The 24,216-nt window shown below is 49.5% G+C and overlaps 1 protein-coding gene across 1 annotated transcript in view; it reads left to right on the forward strand.

Annotated features, from left to right (window-relative positions):
- The first annotated feature begins 10,060 nt into the window (after positions 1 to 10,060).
- Positions 10,061 to 24,216, forward strand: part of ACSL1 (acyl-CoA synthetase long chain family member 1) — a 124,359-nt gene continuing 110,203 nt past the window's right edge. The window contains exon 1 of the mRNA XM_075336130.1: positions 10,061 to 10,221. The gene's annotated coding sequence lies outside the window, so the exon portion shown is untranslated. The remainder of the gene's footprint in view (positions 10,222 to 24,216) is intronic.

The raw sequence follows: 24,216 nt of genomic DNA on the forward strand, positions 1-24,216 counted from the left end.
CTGGTGAGCTTGGGAACTCAAAAAGGCCTGGGCGTCCACGGATGACAACAGTGGTGGATGATCCCCGCATACTTTCTTTGGTGAAGAAGAACCCGTTCACAACATCAACTGAAGTCCAGAACACTCTCAGTGAAGTAGGTGTATCTGTCACTAAGTCAACAGTAAAGAGAAGACTCCATGAAAGTAAATACAAAGGGTTCACATCTAGATGCAAACCATTCATCAATTCCAAAAATAGACAGGCCAGAGTTAAATTTGCTGAAAAACACCTCATGAAGCCAGCTCAGTTCTGGAAAAGTATTCTATGGACAGATGAGACAAAGATCAACCTGTACCAGAATGATGGGAAGAAAAAAGTTTGGAGAAGAAAGGGAACGGCACATGATCCAAGGCACACCACATCCTCTGTAAAACATGGTGGAGGCAACGTGATGGCATGGGCATGCATGGCTTTCAATGGCACTGGGTCACTTGTGTTTATTGATGACATAACAGCAGACAAGAGTAGCCGGATGAATTCTGAAGTGTACCGGGATATACTTTCAGCCCAGATTCAGCCAAATGCCGCAAAGTTCATCGGACGGCGCTTTATAGTACAGATGGACAATGGCCCCAAGCATACAGCCAAAGCTACCCAGGAGTTCATGAGTGCAAAAAAGTGGAACATTCTGCAATGGCCAAGTCAATCACCAGATCTTAACCCAATTGAGCATGCATTTCACTTGCTCAAATCCAGACTTAAGACGGAAAGACCCACAAACAAGCAAGACCTGAAGGCTGCTGCTGTAAAGGCCTGGCAAAGCATTAAGAAGGAGGAAACCCAGCGTTTGGTGATGTCCATGGGTTCCAGACTTAAGGCAGTGATTGCCTCCAAAGGATTCGCAACAAAATATTGAAAATAAAAATATTTTGTTTGGGTTTGGTTTATTTGTCCAATTACTTTTGACCTCCTAAAATGTGGAGTGTTTGTAAAGAAATGTGTACAATTCCTACAATTTCTATCAGATATTTTTGTTCAAACCTTCAAATTAAACGTTACAATCTGCACTTGAATTCTGTTGTAGAGGTTTCATTTCACTCCAATGTGGTGGCATGCAGAGCCCAACTCGCGAAAATTGTGTCACTGTCCAAATATTTCTGGACCTAACTGTATAAGCTCTCTTATAATGAGCTTGTAAGCACTGCACTGAGGCTAGTCTGGGGTCATTGGTGCTAGCTGTTAGACAAGTTTTCCACTATTTAAACACTGATGACCTATCCTTAGGATAGGTCATCAATATCTGATCGGCCAGGGTCCGACACCTGGCATGCCGCTGATCACCTGCCCTCTATGTCACCGGGCACGTCATAGAGGACACTGGAGGAGGACTTTACAGCGAGGACCCGACCCACAAAGGCTCGACCCCGTTGCACCGATCAGTCAAAGTGCAGTGCATTTTTGCAACTTTGATTAAGACTATTTCTGCAACCAAGCATCGGATCTTTCTGTAACAGGTATGCCTGTATTCCGCATATTAGTACCACTATGGCACTGCCTTTAGTTCATATTGCAAAATCCTGGTGGTTGGTCCTCTTTAAGCATCTATATATATAATTGCCTTATTCTGTCTGTCTGTCTGTCTGTCATGCTCCAAAATTGTGTCACGGTGACAGTGTCACGGTGACAGTGTCACCGTGACACTGTCACCGTGACATGTCCTTACGGTGACACAAAGCTGATTGGCCGCTGGGTTCGCCATGGCCCCGCCCCCCCACACGGATTGGCCTCTCGCCCCGGCTGCGCCCCCACACGGATTGGCCAGCCGCTCGCCCAGGCTCTGCCCCCCCCCACAGATTGGCCTCTCGCCCCGGCACCCTGCAGGCATTGGCAACTCGCCCACGCCACGCCCCGCCCCACTCACGCAATAGACGTTAGCTCTCCCCCCCTCCCCCCCCCCCCCCCCCGCATTGCCCGAACTGGCACGGTCACGGACCCACGAATCCCAGGTGAGTACTGTACTCACCCCCCCCTTTTCCCCCTCCCCAACGGGAGCCCACATCAGCGTACGCCGCCGCCGTATGCTGGTGTCGGCTCCCGTGCGAGCGGGGGACGTCTTGCGCTGGTAACCATGCTTGCATAGTTACCAGTAAATGAAGGTCCTGCAGCGGCGCGACTTCCACACGCACAAACATAACAGCACACACACACGCATACACACACATCAGATCGCACTCACTCTCACAAACACCTCACACACAATTCACACACACATCGCATCCACATACTCACAGCATCCGGCGATATCGCTTGCTTCTCGGCCTCGATACTGTGCTGTTGTGATCTTCCAGGACCTGACGGAGGATCACATGGCCAGAGGCATGTGGTATGTCCGGATGTTGTGAGTATCAGCGCGTATGTGCGATATCGTCAGTGTCTGTGAGTGGATGCGATCGGGTGTGTGTGAGTGGATGCGATCGGGTGTGTGTGAGTGGATGCGATCGGGTGTGTGTGAGTGGATGCGATCGGGTGTGTGTGAGTGGATGCGATCGGGTGTGTGTGAGTGGATGCGATCGGGTGTGTGTGAGTGGATGCGAGGGGCTGAGGCTGGGGACAGAGAGGGGCTGAGGCTGGGGACAGAGAGGGGCTGAGGCTGGGAACAGAGAAGGGCTGAGGCTGGGGACAGAGAGGGGCTGAGGCTGGGGACAGAGAGGGGCTGAGGCTGGGGACAGAGAGGGGCTGAGGCTGGGGACAGAGAGGGGCTGAGGCTGGGGACAGAGAGGGGCTGAGGCTGGGGACAGAGAGGGGCTGAGGCTGGGAACAGAGAAGGGCTGAGGCTGGGGACAGAGAGGGGCTGAGGCTGGGGACAGAGAGGGGCTGAGGCTGGGGACAGAGAGGGGCTGAGGCTGGGGACAGAGAGGGGCTGAGGCTGGGGACAGAGAGGGGCTGAGGCTGGGGACAGAGAGGGGCTGAGGCTGGGGACAGAGAGGGGCTGAGGCTGGGGACAGAGAGGGGCTGAGGCTGGGGACAGAGAGGGGCTGAGGCTGGGGACAGAGAGGGGCTGAGGCTGGGGACAGAGAGGGGCTGAGGCTGGGGACAGAGAGGGGCTGAGGCTGGGGACAGAGAGGGGCTGAGGCTGGGGACAGAGAGGGGCTGAGGCTGGGGACAGAGAGGGGCTGAGGCTAGGGACAGAGAAGGGCTGAGGCTGGGGACAGAGAGGGGCTGATGCTGGTGCAGCATGGGGGATGGATTACAATGGGGGGTGCGCAGCATGGGGGATGGAGCACGTTTGGGAGTGCGCAGCATGGCGGATGGAGCACGTTTGGGAGTGCGCAGCATGGCGGATGGAGCACGTTTGGGAGTGCGCAGCATGGCGGATGGAGCACGTTTGGGAGTGCGCAGCATGGCGGATGGAGCACGTTTGGGAGTGCGCAGCATGGCGGATGGAGCACGTTTGGGAGTGCGCAGCATGGCGGATGGAGCACGTTTGGGAGTGCGCAGCATGGCGGATGGAGCACGTTTCGGAGTGCGCAGCATGGCGGATGGAGCACGTTTGGGAGTGCGCAGCATGGCGGATGGAGCACGTTTGGGAGTGCGCAGCATGGCGGATGGAGCACGTTTGAGAGTGCGCAGCATGGCGGATGGAGCACGTTTGGGAGTGCGCAGCATGGCGGATGGAGCACGTTTGGGAGTGCGCTGCATGGCGGATGGAGCACGTTTGGGAGTGCGCAGCATGGCGGATGGAGCACGTTTGGGAGTGCGCAGCATGGCGGATGGAGCACGTTTGGGAGTGCGCAGCATGGCGGATGGAGCACGTTTGGGAGTGCGAAGCATGGCGGATGGAGCACGTTTGGGAGTGCGCAGACTGGCGGATGGAGCACGTTTGGGAGTGCGCAGCATGGCGGATGGTGCACGTTTGGGAGTGCGCAGCATGGCGGATGGTGCACGTTTCGGAGTGCGCAGCATGGCGGATGGTGCACGTTTCGGAGTGCGCAGCATGGCGGATGGTGCACGATGGGAAGTGCGCAGCATGGGAGATGGAGCACGATGAGGAGTGCGCAGCATAGGGGATGGAGCACAATGGGAAGTGCACAACACACCACACACACACACACACACACACACACACACACACACACACACACTGGGAACCACAAACAACTGCCCTACACAGACACCTACACACACAGACAACGCTGCACACACACAACACCCAACACACAAACACCGCGGCACACACAAATATACGCACATACCGCACAACACACACATTGCACAAAACATACCTCCCCCCAAAACACACCACACACACACAAACCGCGCAACACACAACGCTACAGACACACAGCGCTCCACAAACAACGCAACACACATACAACACCGCTCTCACCCCCGTCACACCCAGACAACACCCAGAACATGTACAGCGCCTACACAAACACTTGGTAACTACACACAACATTATATATATATATATATAACAAAAATCATACATGAACTACACAATACGTAAATTCTAGAATACCCGATGCGTAGAATCGGGCCACCTTCTAGTAAAAATATAATTGAATATAGCAGCAGTACTGCAGAAAACAATACTAGGATAGCTATATGGAGTCTTCGCTATGATGCCGGTGACACAATGATGATTCCCATATGGATGTATCCTTATAGTGGTTGTCGTATGGTCTGAAGTAAGAAGGCCTAGCTCGCCAGCTCCTGTTGGTATTGTGAGCTTACAGTGTGAGGCAGCAATCTCAACCAGTTTTAGAGCAGTGCTTACAAGAGCTATAGGAAAGAGCTTGTAAGTATTGGGCATGTTTGGCCACCATTGCTAGACTGCAGCAGTGTCTGCTTCCCCAGGCAATTAACAGCAAAGAATAAAAAAATAAAGCTTTAATTATCATGGGAGGCATTTTAATAAATTGTAAATTAAAGTGATTTTTTTTTTTAGAAGCTCTGTCCAATTATCCCCATGCTCTCAGGCAGAAGCGCACCGCTCCCCTGCCTTCGGACTTCCTGCTTGCTGGGGGGAAGTTGGCACTCTGATCAACAGTTTAGACCAGTGGCATTGCTGCCCCACTGGCCCGAACTGTGCGCCCCTGATGTTTCTATATGAGGAAGCTTTGCCTCTGCAGCATCAGAAGAGCACAGTGGCACCAATTTGGGTCAGTGAGCTCCAGCATCAATCAGGTTTAGAGCACTGATTGCAAGTTCTTTTGGAATCAGCTTGTAAGCACTGTGCACAGTCAGCCACCGCTGCAAGACTGCTGTGGACTTGTTACCTAAGCAACAGGTAGTAACAATGAAATTAGAAGGATTTTAATAAGATGTGAATTGCAACATTGCTTCTTTTTACAAATATTTTTCAATTACCAATAAAAGAACATGAGAATAACTATGGTTGACGTGAGAATAGGATGGCAGCTCATATGTGCGGTCTTTTTCAGAGGTATCCCCTCAGGTTACTGGGAGCTTCCTCGTCAAAATTGGACGCAATATGTGGACTTATCCCCTTTTATCACTGTAAACGACCGTATTCACGTACCATGTGCTATCTGACAACACTTCTTTTCGGTCTCAGACAAGTGTTACTCAATGAAGCAGTGAACATATCCAATTTTTTCCTCGGACTGCAGCATGCACGATCTGCCCCAGAGAATCAGATGGCTCTCAGCCATTTAAGTCCATGGGTCCAGGAAAAAAATCTATTGCACTCAGATGACATTACAAAATGTCAAAGATGGAGACATCTTTTTATTCTTCTCCATATCAGAGAAAATCAGATCCTACTCTGATAAAACTTGGATCAGACTCTAAATAGCAGGCGCATAATTACCAAGCCTGTGCTGAAGGGAGGCTGCCGACCTCAGTGCTTAGTACAGCTGGATATGTGGCGCAGATGAGGGACATACATGGGTGAAATATAATACCAGGATGGGGGACGTATATACTAGAAGTTTGACATAATGTACTGTATATACCAGGATGAGGGACATATATACCAGGATGGGGACATACATACCAGGATGGGGACATATATACTAGGATGGGGGACATATATACTAGGATGGGGGACATATATACTAGGATGAGGGACATATATACCAGGAGGGGGACATATATACCAGGATGGAGATATATATAACAAGAAGAGGGACAAATATACCAGGATGGAGGGACATATATACCAGGATGGAGACATATATACCAGGATAGGGACATGTATACCAGGATGGGGAGGACATATTTAACAGGAAGTGGGGACATATATACCAGGATAGGAAACATATATACCAGGATGTGGATCATATATACCAGGATGGAGACATATATGCCAAGATGGGGAACATATATATCAGGATGGAGGACATATATACCAGGAAGGATGGAGACATTTTATACCAAGATGGGTACATATTTTCAAAGATGGAGAAATATATACCAGGATGTGGAACATATATACCAGAATGGGAACATGTATTCCAGGTAACGTATTGTTACTCCTCTATAAATCACTTTTAAGGCCACATCTGTAATATGGGATCCAGTTTTGGGCTGCACATTTTAAAAAGATATTTAAAAGTTAGAATCAATTCAAAGACGAGCAACTAGATTATTGCAAGGAATGGAGGCCTCCCATATGATGAGAGGTTGAAAAAGTTGGGTTTGTTTAGCTTAGAAAAAAGATATCTCAGAGGAGATTTAATTTATACGTATAAATACATGTGTGGTCAAAACAAAGGACTGGCACATGACTTATTCCTTCGAAAACAATACTAAGGACTAGGGGGCACTCGTTACGGGTGAAAGAAAGGCGATTCTGGGAGCTAAATAGGAAAGGGTTCTTTACAGTTAGAGCGGTCAGACTGTGGAATGTTCTACCACAAGAGGTAGTAATGGCAGATACTATAACAGCTTTTAAAAAAGGGATTTATGATTGCCTCAGTGCAACATTGTCGGTTATAAATGATTAAGGCTATGTGCGCACGTTGTGTACAAGCCCTGCAGAAATTTCTGCAGCGATCTGAAGAGCACATGTGCGCTTTAGATCGCTGCAGAAATGTCCGTAGTGAGCGCCGATTCCATGCGCTCTGCCTGCAGCTCCTCCCATAGACAGAGCAGGAGCTGCCGGCAAAGCGCACGGAAGAAGTGACATGTCACTTCTTTTTGCGCAGCGCTTCGGCAGTAGCCGAAGCGCTGCGCTCTTAGACGCCACGTGCGCACGGCCCCTGCACAATCTCCATAGACTGTGCAGGGGCCGCAGGACGCATGCAGTTACGCTGCGCTACAAAGCGCAGCGTAACTGCATGTTTTTACGCAACGTGCGCACATAGCCTTAATCACAAAAATGTTTATTTGATGGAAGAAAGTTAAACTAGATGGAACTAGTAACTATGTATGGTGATATATATACCAGAATGGAGACATATAAACCAGGATGGTTGACATACAGTATATACCAGTATGGAGGACATATATACCAGGATGGAGACATATATACCAGGAAGGGTCCCAGGATGAGGGACTTATATACCAGGATGGAGACATACATTAAAGGATGGAGACATATATACTAGGATGGAGGACATATATACCACAATGGGCCCAGGGTAGGGGACATATATACGAAGACGTGGAACATAAAGTATATAGCAGGACGGGCCCAGGGTTGGGGCATATATATATCAGGATGGAGACATATATACCAGGATGGGCCAAGGTTGGGGGACATATTACCAGGAGGGGCTCTCAAGATGAGGGACATATATAGATATATAGGTCCAAATCTTGCATTGGGCCAATCGAACTGTAGTTAAACCACTGCTGATTAGCATTATCGGACAGTTTTTCTCATGAAGAAAATATAGTGATCAAATCTGTGCACACTGTGAGTTTTCCCTGCTATGGACAACCATGATTTCCAGAAGGCAGGAAGGGAACATACAGCAGAGTGAGGGCGGGCCTGCAGGACCGGGGTGTGTAGACAGAGCGAACTGGGGGCAGAGCCGGGGGCGGGCCGGCAGGGTCGGGATGTGCAGACAGGCAGAGCTGGGGGCGGGCCGGTAGAGCTGGGGGCGGGCCGGCAGGGCCGGGGTGTGCAGACAGGCAGAGCTGGGGGTGGGCCGGTAGAGCTGGGGTGTGCAGACAGGCAGAGCTGGGGGTGGGCCGGTAGAGCTGGGGGCGGGCCGGCAGGGCCGGGGTGTGCAGACAGGCAGAGCTGGGGGCTGGCCGGCAGGGCCGGGATGTGCAGACAGGCAGGGCTGGGGGCGGGCCGGTAGAGCTGGGGTGTGCAGACAGGCCAGAGCTGGGGGTGGGCCGGTAGAGCTGGGGGCGGGCCGGCAGGGCCGGGGTGTGCAGACAGGCAGAGCTGGGGGTGGGCCGGTAGAGCTGGGGGCGGGCCGGTAGAGCTGGGGTGTGCAGACAGGCAGAGCTGAGGGTGGGCCGGTAGAGCTGGGGGCGGGCCGGTAGAGCTGGGGTGTGCAGACAGGCAGAGCTGGGGGTGGGCCGGTAGAGCTGGGGGCGGGCCGGTAGAGCTGGGGTGTGCAGACAGGCAGAGCTGGGGGTGGGCCGGTAGAGCTGGGGGCGGGCCGGTAGAGCTGGGGTGTGCAGACAGGCAGAGCTGGGGGTGGGCCGGTAGAGCTGGGGTGTGCAGACAGGCAGAGCTGAGGGTGGGCCGGTAGAGCTGGGGGCGGGCTGGTAGAGCTGGGGTGTGCAGACAGGCAGAGCTGGGGGTGGGCCGGTAGAGCTGGGGGCGGGCCGGTGGAGCTGGGGTGTGCAGAGAGGCAGAGCTGGGGGTGGGCCGGTAGAGCTGGGGGTGGGCCGTTAGACAGGCAGAGCTGGGGGTGGGCCGGTAGAGCTGGGGGCGGGCCGGTAGAGCTGGGGTGTGCAGACAGGCAGAGCTGGGGGTGGGCCGGTAGAGCTGGGGGTGGGCCGGTAGAGCTGGGGTGTGCAGACAGGCAAAGCTGGGGGTGGGCTGGTAGAGCTGGGGGCGGGCTGGTAGAGCTGGGGTGTGCAGAGAGGCAGAGCTGGGGGTGGGCCGGTAGAGCTGGGGGCGGGCCGTTAGACAGGCAGAGCTGGGGGTGGGCCGGTAGAGCTGGGGGCGGGCCGTTAGACAGGCAGAGCTGGGGGTGGGCCGGTAGAGCTGGTGGCGGGCCGGCAGGGCCGGGGTGTGCAGACAGGTAGAGCTGGGGTGTGCAGACAGGCAGAGCTGGGGGTGGGCCGGTAGAGCTGGGGTGTGCAGACAGGTAGAGCTGGGGGCGGGCCGGTAGAGCTGGGGTAGGCAGACAGGCAGAGCTGGGGGTGGGCCGGTAGAGCTGGGGTGTGCAGACAGGTAGAGCTGGGGGTGGGCCGGTAGACCTGGGGTGTGCAGACAGGCAGAGCTGGGGGCGGGCCGGTAGAGCTGGGGTGTGCAGACAGGTAGAGCTGGGGGCGGGCCGGTAGAGCTGGGGTGTGCAGACAGGTAGAGCTGGGGGCGGGCCGGTAGAGCTGGGGTGTGCAGACAGGTAGAGCTGGGGGCGGGCCGGTAGAGCTGGGGTAGGCAGACAGGCAGAGCTGGGGGTGGGCCGGTAGAGCTGGGGTGTGCAGACAGGCAGAGCTGGGGGTGGGCCGGTAGAGCTGGAGGCGGGCCGGCACAGGGTCGGGGTGTGCAGACAGGTAGAGCTGGGGGCGGGCCGACACAGGGCCGGGGTGTGCAGACAGGCAGAGCTGGGGGCGGGCAGGTAGGGCTGGGGTGTGCAGACAGGCAGAGCTGGGGGCGGGCCGGTAGAGCTGGGGTGTGCAGACAGGCAGAGCTGGGGGTGGGCCGGTAGGGCTGGGGTGTGCAGACAGGCAGAGCTGGGGGCGGGCCGGTAGGGCTGGGGTGTGCAGACAGGCAGAGCTGGGGGCGGGCCGGTAGGGCTGGGGTGTGCAGACAGGCAGAGCTGGGGGCGGGCCGGTAGGGCTGGGGTGTGCAGACAGGCAGAGCTGGGGGCGGGCCGGTAGGGCTGGGGTGTGCAGACAGGTAGAGCTGGGGACGGGCCGGGGTGTGCAGACAGGTAGAGCTGGGGGCGGGCCGGTAGAGCTGGGGGCGGGCCGTTAGACAGGCAGAGCATGCCCCAGCCCCGGGGAGGACGTGTCGCAGATGTCAGCACAGGGGAGTGCAGTCTGGGCGGTGCACACATATACACACGGCCCTGCTCCGGCCACATCTATATAAATAGCCCGGCCTGCTCGGCGTGCACGTTGTCCTGTAGCTCGTGGAGGTGAGTGAGAAATGGCTGTAGGATAGCAGATGCGGCTTCTGTGGGACTGATGGGACTGGGATGCGGTGCCTGCTGTTTATTCCTGCGTTATGTGCCTGCTGGGGCTTGTGGTTCCCTGTGCCGGGCTCCCATGTGGCCTCTGCAGGGATCCTGGTATCGGGGCTCTGGGCGGTCGGTGATGATCTGTTGTGTGAGGTCACACACTTATATTTAGTGCTGACCGCCCCGTTATTTGGGTCTTGTGACTGCAGATTGTCGCAGCTACACTTAATTGTCGCTTCTGTTATCTCAGTTGCAGTGGAGCTATTTCCTCTTGGTAATTTAACCCCTTCAATTCCAGAGAAAACCTGCAGCAAGTTGTGAATCTGCTGCACTGTGATTCCCATCCTCCCCCATTGTAGGGCAGTGTGGATCTCCCTGTCTGCTATCAGTGGTTTCCTGTTGTAGTGTATATACAATCATCTGACTAGGATCTTGTATATGTATGTGTGTATATGTGTGTATATATATATATATATATATATATATATATTATACTGTATGTGTGTGTAATTAATATATTTTTTTTTTCTCTACTTTCCTGGTCCCATTATCTGATCTGTATACATTTTCTCTTGTGCACATTATTCTGCAGCAGAGCACCATACAATGTGTTTCCCTCACATGTACTCACCAGTGCAATGGTGGCCGGTGGCTCTGTTTCTTGGTGTTGGGTTCTAGTACCCATGTGGAGCATTATACAGACTGCTGCTTCCATTATGTCTCATACTGGATAACACCACGTCATGGATTGCTTTATTCCTCATTTCCATGGTTGTCATTCTTACGTTTGGCCGCCATTAGGGCATTTTAGTATGGATTCTGCTGTACAATCTAATGTTTAGCACTTGCGTTGCCTGTGATGGGGAAACCTTCAGCCGATTGCTTAGCCGATCCATCCCCTGCAGATGAAAATGTATGAAGTTGATTGCTTCATGATACTTCTTGTCTACCTCCACCACCGCAGTTTTTTTTTTCGTGTCTGTAGCCACTTTAGGCCAGATTCACATATCCATGTTTCATGGACAGTGGACTCCTTTGCCCAGACCGGCCGCTGGACTCCTGACATGACAATTTCACATTCCCATAAGGCTGTGGTGATTTTGGATCAGATGAGCCGAGGCTGGTCCTTACCCAGATCGCGAAACATGGGTGCGAGTCCGGCTTTAGGCCTCATTCAGACATCCGTGTTACACCCATTTTGTTTAGATACAACATGAACCCATTCTAATCGCAGGGTGCTAGTCACGTGTCTGTATATTCTGACAATCCAAATAGACTTTTGAGCCATATTGTCATGAATATAAGGCGCCATGATGGGGCTATGACAGGCAACCAACAGGCATGGTGATGTGCTTCATTGGATGGCGGTGCTTTATGCTGGAAGTGTTTGGGGTATTTTCTATGTAATTGGGAGAAAATCTGCGTAAAAATCCACAAAGTATTCCCATGAAGATGCCCTGAGTGAACATTTTCATGAGTGGGGGTTTTTTTTCCCCTGACTGCACAATACACTGCATCAGACTGTACATGTATTTTAAACACATTTCTGCAAGTGTTTTTTTTTTTTTTCCCCTCTCCAGCCATTGTCTGCTAAGAATAGGTGTACAGCGTGATCCGAGTCTGTGTAAAACCGAGTCATGAAATGCATTTCGCGTCCCCAGGAGCCTGTGCCAAGATTACAATGCCATTTCTCAGGTTCAGCTGTAATCAGGGAGAAGCTGCCATTTTCCATCTGAATTGAATCAGTTTAAATCTGTTCCATTTTTTCATTGACCAATTGAACTAGAACAAGGGGAGCGTCGTCTGAAAATCAGATGAGACTGGTGCATGCTGTTATCTCTGCTCCAACCCACGGTTCATGCAGAAAGTCCCACGTGCTGTCCCATTGCCTTTGGTCAAAGTTCGGTCTCATCTACCTGCAGACAGTACTCGCATGTGAACATTGCTTATGTGAATAAGCCGAAAGTGAGGAGGAGTTTTGATTACTAGCGACGCTGTCATGTACACTAGGACTATGTCCAGATCTGTCCTGGACCCGCCGGATTGTGTCCTGAAGCTGCTCTGCTGGCAGTTACAGTTAGGTCCAGAAATATTTGGACAGTGACACAATTTTCGCGAGTTGGGCTCTGCATGCCACCACATTGGATTTGAAATGAAATCTCTACAACAGAATTCAAGTGCAGATTGTAACGTTTAATTTGAAGGTTTGAACAAAAATATCTGATAGAAATTGTAGGAATTGTACACATTTCTTTACAAACACTCCACAGTTTTGGAGGTCAAAAGTAATTGGACAAATAAACCAAACCCAAACAAAATATTTTTATTTTCAATATTTTGTTGCGAATCCTTTGGAGGCAATCACTGCCTTAAGTCTGGAACCCATGGACATCACCAAACGCTGGGTTTCCTCCTTCTTAATGCTTTGCCAGGCCTTTACAGCCGCAGCCTTCAGGTCTTGCTTGTTTGTGGGTCTTTCCGTCTTAAGTCTGGATTTGAGCAAGTGAAATGCATGCTCAATTGGGTTAAGATCTGGTGATTGACTTGGCCATTGCAGAATGTTCCACTTTTTTGCACTCATGAACTCCTGGGTAGCTTTGGCTGTATGCTTGGGGTCATTGTCCATCTGTACTATGAAGCGCCGTCCGATCAACTTTGCGGCATTTGGCTGAATCTGGGCTGAAAGTATATCCCGGTACACTTCAGAATTCATCCGGCTACTCTTGTCTGCTGTTATGTCATCAATAAACACAAGTGACCCAGTGCCATTGAAAGCCATGCATGCCCATGCCATCACGTTGCCTCCACCATGTTTTACAGAGGATGTGGTGTGCCTTGGATCATGTGCCGTTCCCTTTCTTCTCCAAACTTTTTTCTTCCCATCATTCTGGTACAGGTTGATCTTTGTCTCATCTGTCCATAGAATACTTTTCCAGAACTGAGCTGGCTTCATGAGGTGTTTTTGAGCAAATTTAACTCTGGCCTGTCTACTTTTGGAATTGATGAATGGTTTGCATCTAGATGTGAACCCTTTGTATTTACTTTCATGGAGTCTTCTCTTTACTATTGACTTGGAGACAGATACACCTACTTCACTGAGAGTGTTCTGGACTTCAGTTGATGTTGTGAACGGGTTCTTCTTCGCCAAAGAAAGTATGCGGCGATCATCCACCACTGTTGTCATCCGTGGACGCCCAGGCCTTTTTGAGTTCCCAAGCTCACCAGTCAATTCCTTTTTTTCTCAGAATGTACCAGACTGTTGATTTTGCTACTCCAAGCATGTCTGCTATCTCTCTGATGGATTTTTTTTCTTTTTTTTTCAGCCTCAGGATGTTCTGCTTCCCCTCAATTGAGAGTTCCTTAGACCGCATGTTGTCTGGTCACAGGAACAGCTTCCAAATGCAAAACCACACACCTGTAATCAACCCCAGGCCTTTTAACTACTTCATTGATTACAGGTTAACAAGGGAGACGCCTTCAGAGTTAATTGCAGCCCTTAGAGTCCCTTGTCCAATTACTTTTGGTCCCTTGAAAAAGAGGAGGCTATGCATTACAGAGCTATGATTCCTAAACCCTTTCTCCGATTTGGATGTGAAAACTCTCATATTGCAGCTGGGAGTGTGCACTTTCAGCCCATATTATATATATATATATAATTGTATTTCTGAACATGTTTTTGTAAACAGCTAAAATAACAAAACTTGTGTCACTGTCCAAATATTTCTGGCCCTGACTGTAAACATGCAGTGCACATTTATACACACTTTTATGGCCTCAAAGAGAAATTCTTTCTTAGAAGTAGATGCTGGATGTGATCTCTATTCTGTACTGTCTAGCAATGTGTTCACCTGATTTAAATCTGAGCTCTATCCGGTTTACTTAGACTTCTGCACGCTGTAAGGATTTCCACATATTGCCAGTGAGAGCGGACGTTCATGTGAGCACTAGTGCACAAATTGTATACTTCCGGCCACATTCCAACTAGACATGGCCTGGCTTCTCTCATAAAACGTAAACTGAGAATCTGAGCATGTCTAGTTGGCACATAACTACATGTATGCAAATCACATATGACTGTTAACTGCAATAGCGGTGAATCCTCAGTGTGCACATCTGTTTGTAGATCTGAAACATTTATCACTCCAGGTCTACTCCGCTCAGCCTTCTCCTTGACAAACCGCCTCCATGACTAGGAGTTGTCAGTCAAGAAGTACGAGAAGGCTGCACTTGGCAGGTAACAAGCTTCAGATCTACTAATAGTTCTTCAGTCCTATTTGCATATCAACATCCCAGGGCCGAACTGTTGCTGGAGTAACAGTGTGGAGTGACCGGGGAGGTGGAGCCAGATCGGTTCATCCCCGAGGAACAGCGCTGATTACCGTACACCTCAGAGTCTAAAGCTGGGTTTACACACTGCAACATCTCAAACGACATCGCTGTAAGGGGTGCTTCACACATAGCGAGCTCACTGCCGAGATCGCTGCTGAGTCACGTTTTTTGTGACGCAGCAGTGACCTCATTAGTGATCTCGCTGTGTGTGACACTGAGCAGCGATCTGGCCCCTGCTGCGAGATCGCTGCTCGTTACACACAGCCCTGGTTCGTTTTCTTCAAAGCCGCTCTCCTGCTGTGACACACAGATCGCTGTGTGAGAGCAAGAGAGCGACAAATGAAGGGAGCAGGAGCCGGCGTCTGACAGCTGAGGTAAGCTGTATCCAAGATAAACATCGGGTAACCAAGGTGGTTACCCGATATTTACCTTAGTTACCAGCCTCTGCAGCTCTCACGCTGCCTGTGCTGCCGGCTCCGGCTCTCTGCACATGTAGCTGCTGTACACATCGGGTTAATTAACCCGATGTGTACAGCAGCTAGGAGAGCAAGGAGCCAGCGCTAAGCAGTGTGCGCGGCTCCCTGCTCTCTGCACATGTAGCTGCATTACACATCGGGTTAATTAACCCGATGTGTACTGTAGCTAGGAGAGCAAGGAGCCAGCGCTCAGTGTGCGCGGCTCCCTGCTCCCTGCTCACACTGGTAACTAATGTAAACATCGGGTAACCATACCCGATGTTTACCTTAGTTACCAGTCTCCGCAGCTTCCAGACGGCGGCTCCGTGCAAGCGCAGCGTCGCTTGCACGTCGCTGCTGGCTGGGGGCTGTTCACTGGTCGCTGGTGAGATCTGCCTGTTTGACAGCTCACCAGCGACCATGTAGTGATGCAGCAGCGATCCTGACCAGGTCAGATCGCTGGTCGGATCGCTGCTGCATCGCTAAGTGTGAAGGTACCCTTACGTCACCGGTTTTGTGACGCAATAGCGATGTTGTTTGCGATGTTGCAGTGTGTGAATCATATCAGCGACCCGGCCCCTGCTGTGAAGTTGTAATCGTTACAAATCGTTCAGGACCATTCCTAGGTCCTTTGTTTCCCGCTGTGCAGCATGAAGTTTCAGTGTGTGAAGACTTTGCAGAGACTTTGTTAGCAACTTCCCTTTCAAAAGGCTGCTTATCAACGTCCTCAAACAACCAGCTAGGTCGCTCTGCAGGTCTGGATCGCTGTTGAGTTGTTGGCCAGGTTTGCCTGTTTGAACGCTCACCAGAGACTTAGCAGAGACTTAGGGAGGTCGCTATTGCGTCACCAAACCGGTGACGTTACAGCGATGTCCTTTGCGATGTTGCAGTGTGTAAACCCAGCTTAAGATTGTGAGGGATCTAATCTGCCCAGCAATAAAGACCGGAGGCCAGGGAGACTCCAGATCTCCTGGTCACAGCAGCACCTGAAAGCAAAGCCGCTACACAGATCTTGGGGACCGCAGTGAGTACAGCAGTGCCCCTTAGAGAAGCTCCCGCGCACCTGCCATACAGGTGAAGACAGTGAGAGAGGGACAAGGTATAGCTCCAGGCAGCCTAGTACCAAGGAGAGACACAGCGCAGCAGGGAGGCCACACAACTGACCTGGTGCAGAGATCCTGAACTGTTCCCAGATTACCCAAAAACTGTCACATCAGAAACTGAACCCCTTTTTAATAACACCTGCAAGTAAAACCTGATCAGAGTTAATGAATTGGTGTGACATACTTTATTTCTTCATCTGAGGAGCCATAGGCTGCTGCACTAAAGTGACAGTTAAAAAGGCTGTGAAGACAAAATGCCATATTTTGTGTAAGACTACAAAACCTGCCCTGGGGATCCCGCTTCACCTACGGGAAGCGTAAACAACTGGCTGCCTAACCATCACCCCAGAGGTCTGCCCTGCAGCCCCAGTAACCATACTGGAACCATAGGTGGCGTCACAAAATACTTTTATATTTTTTTTTTTTTTTTATCATTATTTATTTTTTTTTTTTAATTTTTTTATTATTTACTGACTTTCAGCGACCACCAGGGCCACGGGACCGGGCACAGGCCCCCGTGACATAATCCCCTTATCAAACGCCCGGAACAGAGTACCCCACGGCCCTGGGGCGGGTCACTGGAAGTGCGGCTTACCGGCTGTGGTGCCGGAGCTTGGCCCTGGAAGTGTCTCCCCAGGGCCGGAGTGCCACTGTGATGGTGGGTGCAGGCATAGCAGAGTTGGACGAGATCCTGCACCTGACGTCGCCCAGGTCTGTGTACACACTTGCTGAAGAATCCGGAATTGCCAGTGGTCGTGCTATGATGACGAAGCATGGGAGCGCCGGATGCAATTGCCAGCTCATGTGCATGGCCACCGGAAGATGACACGCCCTGACGCTTGATTGCCGGATATGTTAAAGATCCGTGCCTTATTTAAATGGTCCTGCTTGGTGTAATGGCGCTCACACCTCCTCCCTGTTGGTCCTCCATCATAGAATGGCAGTGGGCTCATCTGAAGGGCAGCGGAGGCAGTCACTGCAGAATGAATGCCAGCAGAACCAGCCAGGGAATCCCGGAAGGACCAACCCTGCTACCTTGTCCAGCTTCCAGATTCGGAATCTCCAGGTTTCATCTGGGGTAAGTGATCTCCGATGTATTCTTTCTAATAGAGGTCCCTCTTCTCTTGTCATCCCCTGTAGGAGAGGCCTAGGAAAAAGATGTCAAAGCAGAGAAATACCTTCAGGGGTACAGAAAAACCTGTGTACTTCGTGCATATAGTAAACAGTCAGTGAGGAGGTACCTGACTTTGCTTCGTTTCAAATCCATAATTAAAATTGAAGTCAAAGAATCCTCTAAAACCCTAAAGTAGCGAAGTATAAAAAGATGTAAGGAAGGATTCCCAGATCTGGGAGATGATTCAGACTTCGGATCAAACTCCTCCTCCTTCTCCTCTTCCTTGTCTTCGGATGAAGGAGTAGATGGTAGGCCGTACTTTCCAGTAGCGGGACCAGTTGTTTAGTCAAAGCAGTTAGGTCCACTATGGGGCTTGTGGATGCTGGAGGGCTGGAGTCAGTGGAGGATACAATGTTTGGAGGCTTGGAGCAGAAAGAGGCAAATGAAAAAAAAATAAAGTTGGTAATGGAGCAGTGGAAGAGACCCAATAAGAGAACTGCTTTGTAGAAGGAAATATCCCTTTTTGAGGAGGAATACTTTATTATGGGACAAGAGCCCCAAAATTGATGTGGCAGTCGCAAAGTCAGCCAGGTAATCGACCCTTCCCTTTTGAAGATCTAGGGAGCCTTAAAAATCAATTAGACAGAAAGGCAGATAGTTACCTGAAGGGCTCCTGGGAGACAGTGGTGGGGCCTTTATACCTGCTACTGCAGGGACTTGTGTGGTCAGGTCATTGATGGTTTGGCTCTAGCAAATGGAACAACAACTTAAGGACAACACTTTGAGGGTATGTGCGCACGTTGCTTTTTACCTGCTTTTTTGCTGCTTTTTCTTCTGCGCTGTTTAATGCCAAAATGGATGTGTTCTTCTATTCAAGCAAAGTCTATGGGAATTTGGGTTTCTTGTTCACACTATGTTGTTCAAAATGCTGCCTTTTTGTGGCAGAACTTTGGTCAAAAACTCAGCTTTGCAGTGCAAAACCCAAATGGCAAAAACAATTGACATGTTGCTTCTTTGAAAAGCTGAGTTTTTGACCAAAGTTCTGCCACAAAAAGGCAGCATAGACTTTGCTTGACTAGAAGAACACATCCATTTTGGCATTAAACAGCGCAGAAGAAAAAGCAGGTAAAAAGCAACGTGCGCACATACCCTGAGGGAGGAAATTCTTTCCACTCTGCCCTTAACGCAGGGAGCAGCCGCGTTTCTGGCAGGTGCGCTGGTGGATTCTATGCGGCTTTCTGCAAAATCAGTTGCCCTATCAAGCTCTGCTAGAAGGCCTTGTGGCTGAAGTGTTGGCCAGGTGATGCCTAGTCCAAGGCAAATTTGTGATCAATCCCCTGAAAAGGAGAATTCCTCTTTGGCAGTACTCTGGATGACAGACTCATGATGATGTTTGATAGAAGGGTTCTGCAAGCGGTGGTCCCTCCTTAGGTGCTGGTTCATCTATTTAAATATCTGATGTTGTGGTCATGGGGGGGGGGAGGGAAAAATCTTAGTTACTTACCGGTAATGGCATTTTTCAGAGGCTATGACAGCACCATTATATTCCATCCCTGTTTGGTATTGCACTATGAGTGTACCCGTCGGGGTAATTTTAGGAGTAATAAGGGTTTTGATGATGGCATGTACGAATTGTTGGAGGTCCTCTCTTGATCTGTAACCAAACAGATGGGGAGGAGAGGTGCTGCCCTTTATTTTAGTGGGTTTCCTGTCCTGGATGGGCAGATCTCTTCTGGTGCGGTCATGGGCTCTGGAAAATCCCATTACTGGTAAGTGACTAAGAATTTCAAAAGTGTGTTTGTGTGTTTGTGTGTTTGTGTGTTTGTGTGTTTGTGTGTTTGTGTGTTTGTGTGTTTGTGTGTTTGTGTGTTTGTGTGTTTGTGTGTTTGTGTGTTTGTGTGTTTGTGTGTTTGTGTGTTTGTGTGTTTGTGTGTTTGTGTGTTTGTGTGTTTGTGTGTTTGTGTGTTTGTGTGTTTGTGTGTGTCCTGCAGAATTCCCCTGAAAGGGAAACTGTCATGACCCCCACCCTACAGATATAGCATTTGGGGCCATGACAGGTTACCTTTTTTAAGTTCTGTTGAATCAATCTTTACTTTTCAATACTATCGGCAGCAGAAATCCAAAGCAGTCCTTTCAGCATTCTGCAGACTCAGTTTGGCAAGCTGCAGATCTTTGTGTAGCAGCTTCTGACGCAGTTTGTGCACAAATGGATTAAAAGTGTGTTTGTGTGTTGCAGCAACACCCCTTAAGGCTATGTGTGCACGTTGCATATTTAAATGCTAGATTTACCGAATCACCGGCACGGCTGTACACTCCCACGGCTCCTCCACTTCCCCGCTCATTACATATTCATTGCTTTCATCTGTGATTGATTGGTTGCAGTCAGATGCTAGGGGCGTGTCTGACTGTAACCAATCAGACCTGGTCTGTGGGTCAATACAGAGAATGAATGAGCTGCTCATTCAGCAGTCACCTCACTTAGGCTATTAACGGTCACTGGTATCACCACCTGTGACCGGAAATTACCTGAGTGAAGTGACCAGGGATCGTGCGGCTCATTCATTCTCTGCTCACGGCGGGCAGTCTTGTTCTATGGCGCTCACTGTGATCTTCAGATGTAGCAGAGCTGATTCTTTGTGGGACCTCGTGTGGATTGCATCGGACATGCAGGGGTGATTATATTGTTAATAAAGTGGTGAAAGAGGGGGCTTTTTGTATATTTTTTTTCGAATAAAGGATTTTTTTTCTTTTTTTTTTTTTTTCTTTTCACTTATTACAGACTGGTGATGGGGGGGGGGGGGGGTGTTGTCTCCATAGACGCCTGCCATTACAAATCTAGGACTTAGTCGCAGCTATGAGCTGCGATTTAACCCCGGATATAGCCTTGATTTGCCACCGCACCAAGACATTTGGGAAGATCCGTGTAAAGTGCTGGAATAGTCTTGGGTGGCTGCAGGCAGATATTTTTAGGCTGAGTCTCTCCAGCCTGAGAATACCAGCCCCCAGCTGTTGGCTTTATCTTGGCTGGGTACCAAAATGGGGGGAGGAGGGGGGGGGTGCTGCACTTTTTTTTTTTTTTTTTTCTTCAAATAAATAGCATAAGGTCCCTCTTATTTTGATACACAGCCAAGATAAGCACAGCTGGGGGCTGCAGCCTGTAGCTGTAGGCTTTATCTGTGCTGGGTATCATAGTATGGGGGGACCCTACGTGTTTTTTTTTGTTTTTTTTTTAACTGTAGATCTGCAGACCAGGCCTGTGATTGGTTGCAGTCGGACCTGTCACACAGGCTGGGGGTATGTCTGACTGCAACTAATCAGACTCCAGTGTGAGCGGGAAGCAGTGAATATGCATGAGGCTAATGAGCAGCATTGGAAGTAGAAGGGGCCAGGGGAGCAGGGACGGTTGAGCCTAGAATGTTATGGGCTCCTTCCAGGTAAGTGGGCGTGAACAGCTTGGTTAGTGAGCTTGGCAATGTTTTCTCCCTTCTGCTACAATCATGCTTTGCCCTCCATGTGGTAGGGACCTGTAGAATGTCATACCTGAAAGGAGCCCATGCACTCTAGTATCTACCGGAGACTGGTAAGTATAACGCACTTGCTTTACTTTTTACTTTTATTACCCAAGTGCCGGATCCAGGTTGAGCCCGGCCTGGTCCAGCACTCAGGTACTTTTGAACCCCTGCTGGTCTTGAAATCACAAACAAAAAAAAACGCTACAAGAAACGCACCAAAACTGCAGATGACTCCCAGGAGACATCCTGCCACAACCACAAGATCCTGTTTTGGTCAGGGAAAAAAGCTGCAAAAACGTCTTGTGTGAACATAGCCTAAGACTCCCTGAAATGCTGCAAAATGTTTGCAGAACGTGGAGTTGTGCAATAAATTAGCGACATCTGCCCTTTACATCAGTCCTGGGTAGTTTTGCCAAAGTGGGTGAAGCCTCAATGAAGCATGGCGAAGCCAGTCTGGCAAAGTCTGCAAGATGCAAACGACTTGGAGGTGCAAATTATGCTAAAAACTTCAATTATTGGAGTAATTTCTGGAAAGGTTTACAGAAGTGCGTCTTAAAGGGGGTGTTCCCATCTACAAGATTCTATCCCAAGATGTAGCAGGTGTAATAGCAAATACCTCCAATTAGAAATGTATAGTTTTACTGATTAGCTATATCACCTATGTGCAGGACATTACAGTAGCTTAGGCATCAAAGGGTACGGCCACACATATAGGGACTTAGTTGCTAGTGGTCGTAACCATGGATACCTAAGGTCCTCTAATGCCCTGCACATGAGCTACTGTAAGTGACACCGCTTATGAGGAGCACTATACTACATTTCTAAATGGAGGTTGTTGTTCCTACTACATATTAGATAGGAGCTGTGTATTTTCCTTGTGTCAAAAATGCAGCATCTTACAGTTCTAGCAAAGTGGATGGGATTTCTAGAAATCTGCCCACTGTGGTTTTCACACTACCCACGGTGCGTGCGTCAGATCCGCAGCATGTCAATCTCTCGAATACGCTCAGTTTTCTGTGCAGCCCTTCCCCCATAGACTTGCATTAGATGTGGGAAAATCAGCAGGTTAAAAAAACTTGCGTTTCTGAGATGTAAACACACATGTAATGCACACAAGTATATCAACATTGTCAAAGCCAAATACCAGGAATTATCAAAAACAAAGATTAATTTAAAGCATGACGCAACTAAAACTGCAGCATCAAAAGCTCTATAAAAACGCATGTAAAAATAACGCAGACTAACGTAATGAGAAACACAATCTAATTTTACATCATAGGTGCAGAAATTCAGCAACATCAAAAGCTCATCATAGGCACAACAGCCTAAAGGGGGCTTTACACGGTAGCGATATCGCTAGCAATTTGTAGCAATGGCGAGTGTGTAAGTACCCGCCCCCGTCGAACATTATCGCTACGGCAGCGTCACACATACTTACCTGGTCGGCGTCGGCGCTGTGACTGCCGAACAATCCCTCCTTCAAGGGGGAGGGATGTTCGGCATCACAGCGACATCACCGCAACGTCACTAAGCGGCCGACCAATCAAAGCGGAGGGGCGGAGATGAGCAGGACGTAACATCCCGCCCACCTCCTTCCTTCCGCATTGTGGCCGGCGGTAGGTAAGGAAACGTTCCTCGCTCCTGCGGTGTCACACATAGCGATGTGTGCTGCTGCATGAGCGACGAACCACCTGGATAAACAACCCTTACCGATTTTTGAGTTTGGGACGACCTCTCCATGGTGAACGATTTTCACCATTTTTTGAGGTCGCTTAAGGTCGCTGGTCAGTGTCACATGCTGCGATATCGTTAATGATGCCGGATGTGCGTCACTAACAATGTGACCCCGACGACAAAACATTAACGATATCGTAGCGTGTAAAGCCCCCTTTAGTGTTGTGGTATCCCTGCTATCTTTATTTTAAAATGCTATTGGTATGGGGTTCCCATAGGATTTGGGTCTACAAAATGTTGCATAAGAAAATCCTTCAAAAACTCTTCTTAAAAATAATAATGCCTTTATGAAACGCACGGCAAATAACAACTCAAGTACTTGCCTCGCAGAGCGGCTAAGTAATGAGAATATCCAAGACAACAAGCGATTATCTCCTCGCTCTGCTCTCAGTAGGATTGATGAGGCTCTTCCAGCTTAACTGGCATTATAAAGCCCTTAACCACCTGTCCAGTCTGAGATCCCTTTCTCCCATAAGAAGACTGTACAAAGAGAATTCCTTAACGTTAAGGCTGTTTGTTCTTATTCCAATATGTTTTTGTCCTAAAACTGCATGCAAAGTCACTGAGAATTCTGCTTGTGCATGTTGCAGATTAAAACTATATATTTTTGTGTATACAAACATATGTATGTATGTATGTATGTATGTATGTATGTATGTGTAATAAAAATATATATATTAATTATAACTACAGATATCTTTTTTTTTTTTTTTTTTTTTTTAATTTTATTTTTTTTTACCGCTGAAGAATCTCCACATGAAACTGAGTACGCGCAGGAGACATTGACATGCTGCGGATTTTGAATGCGCACTGCAGATCAGCTTACACAGCGTATATAAGCACAGTGGGCCGGAGATTTCTATAAACCCCCTCCACTCTGCTGAAACCTGCTGCTTTCACACTACGTTTTTTTAACATGCGTCATGAACGTTTTTTTGCTGTAAAAGCAGATCCTGCTTTTACTGCAAAAAAACGCATGTTATTTTGCAGGATCCTGTCACTTTAAGTTTTATGGGTGGGCATTGGAGTCATGTGATCGGGAGTCAGTGGAACTGAACATGATAGACTGGGAGCCGGCTTCTAACAGCTGCAGAGGCTCATAACCAAGGTAAACATCGGGTAACTTGCTTGGATACCCGACATTTACATTGGTTACGAGCATCCGCAGGTGCTAGGAGCCGGGCTCCCTGCACACATAACTAATGTAAACATCGGGTAACTAAGAGAAGCGCTTTCCTTGGTTACTCGATATTTATCTTGGTTACGAGTGTCCGCAGCTCTCAGGCGGGGCGGAGGGAGGGGGAGGCAGAGACTGATAACACCAGGATGGTTTCTGGGCATGCTCAGTAGAGCAAGCAGGATCCTGTCTATCAGCATGCCAGCGTTCACATGCGTTTGCACGCACTATAGTCAGGATCCAGCAATTTGCAGTATTTGGACGCAGCTCAAAAACGCTACCAGTAGTGTTTTTGAAAAAAGTTAAACACTGCAAGTCGCTGGATCCTCACTAGAACGCATGTTGACGCGAGTCCATTGCAAATGCATTGAAATGAAAACGCATTTGCACTGGATCCGTTTGTGTTAAAAAAAAAAAAAAAAAAAAACCATTCATGACGGATGTTAAAAAAAAAAAAAGTAGTGTGAAAGCAGCCTTATCTGCATTTTCCAGATAAATCCGCAGGTTTCAGCAAGTACAGACACTCCCC

Source organism: Anomaloglossus baeobatrachus, chromosome 1 (assembly GCF_048569485.1).
Source record: "Anomaloglossus baeobatrachus isolate aAnoBae1 chromosome 1, aAnoBae1.hap1, whole genome shotgun sequence".
In the NCBI taxonomy this organism is placed as follows: domain Eukaryota; kingdom Metazoa; phylum Chordata; class Amphibia; order Anura; family Aromobatidae; genus Anomaloglossus; species Anomaloglossus baeobatrachus.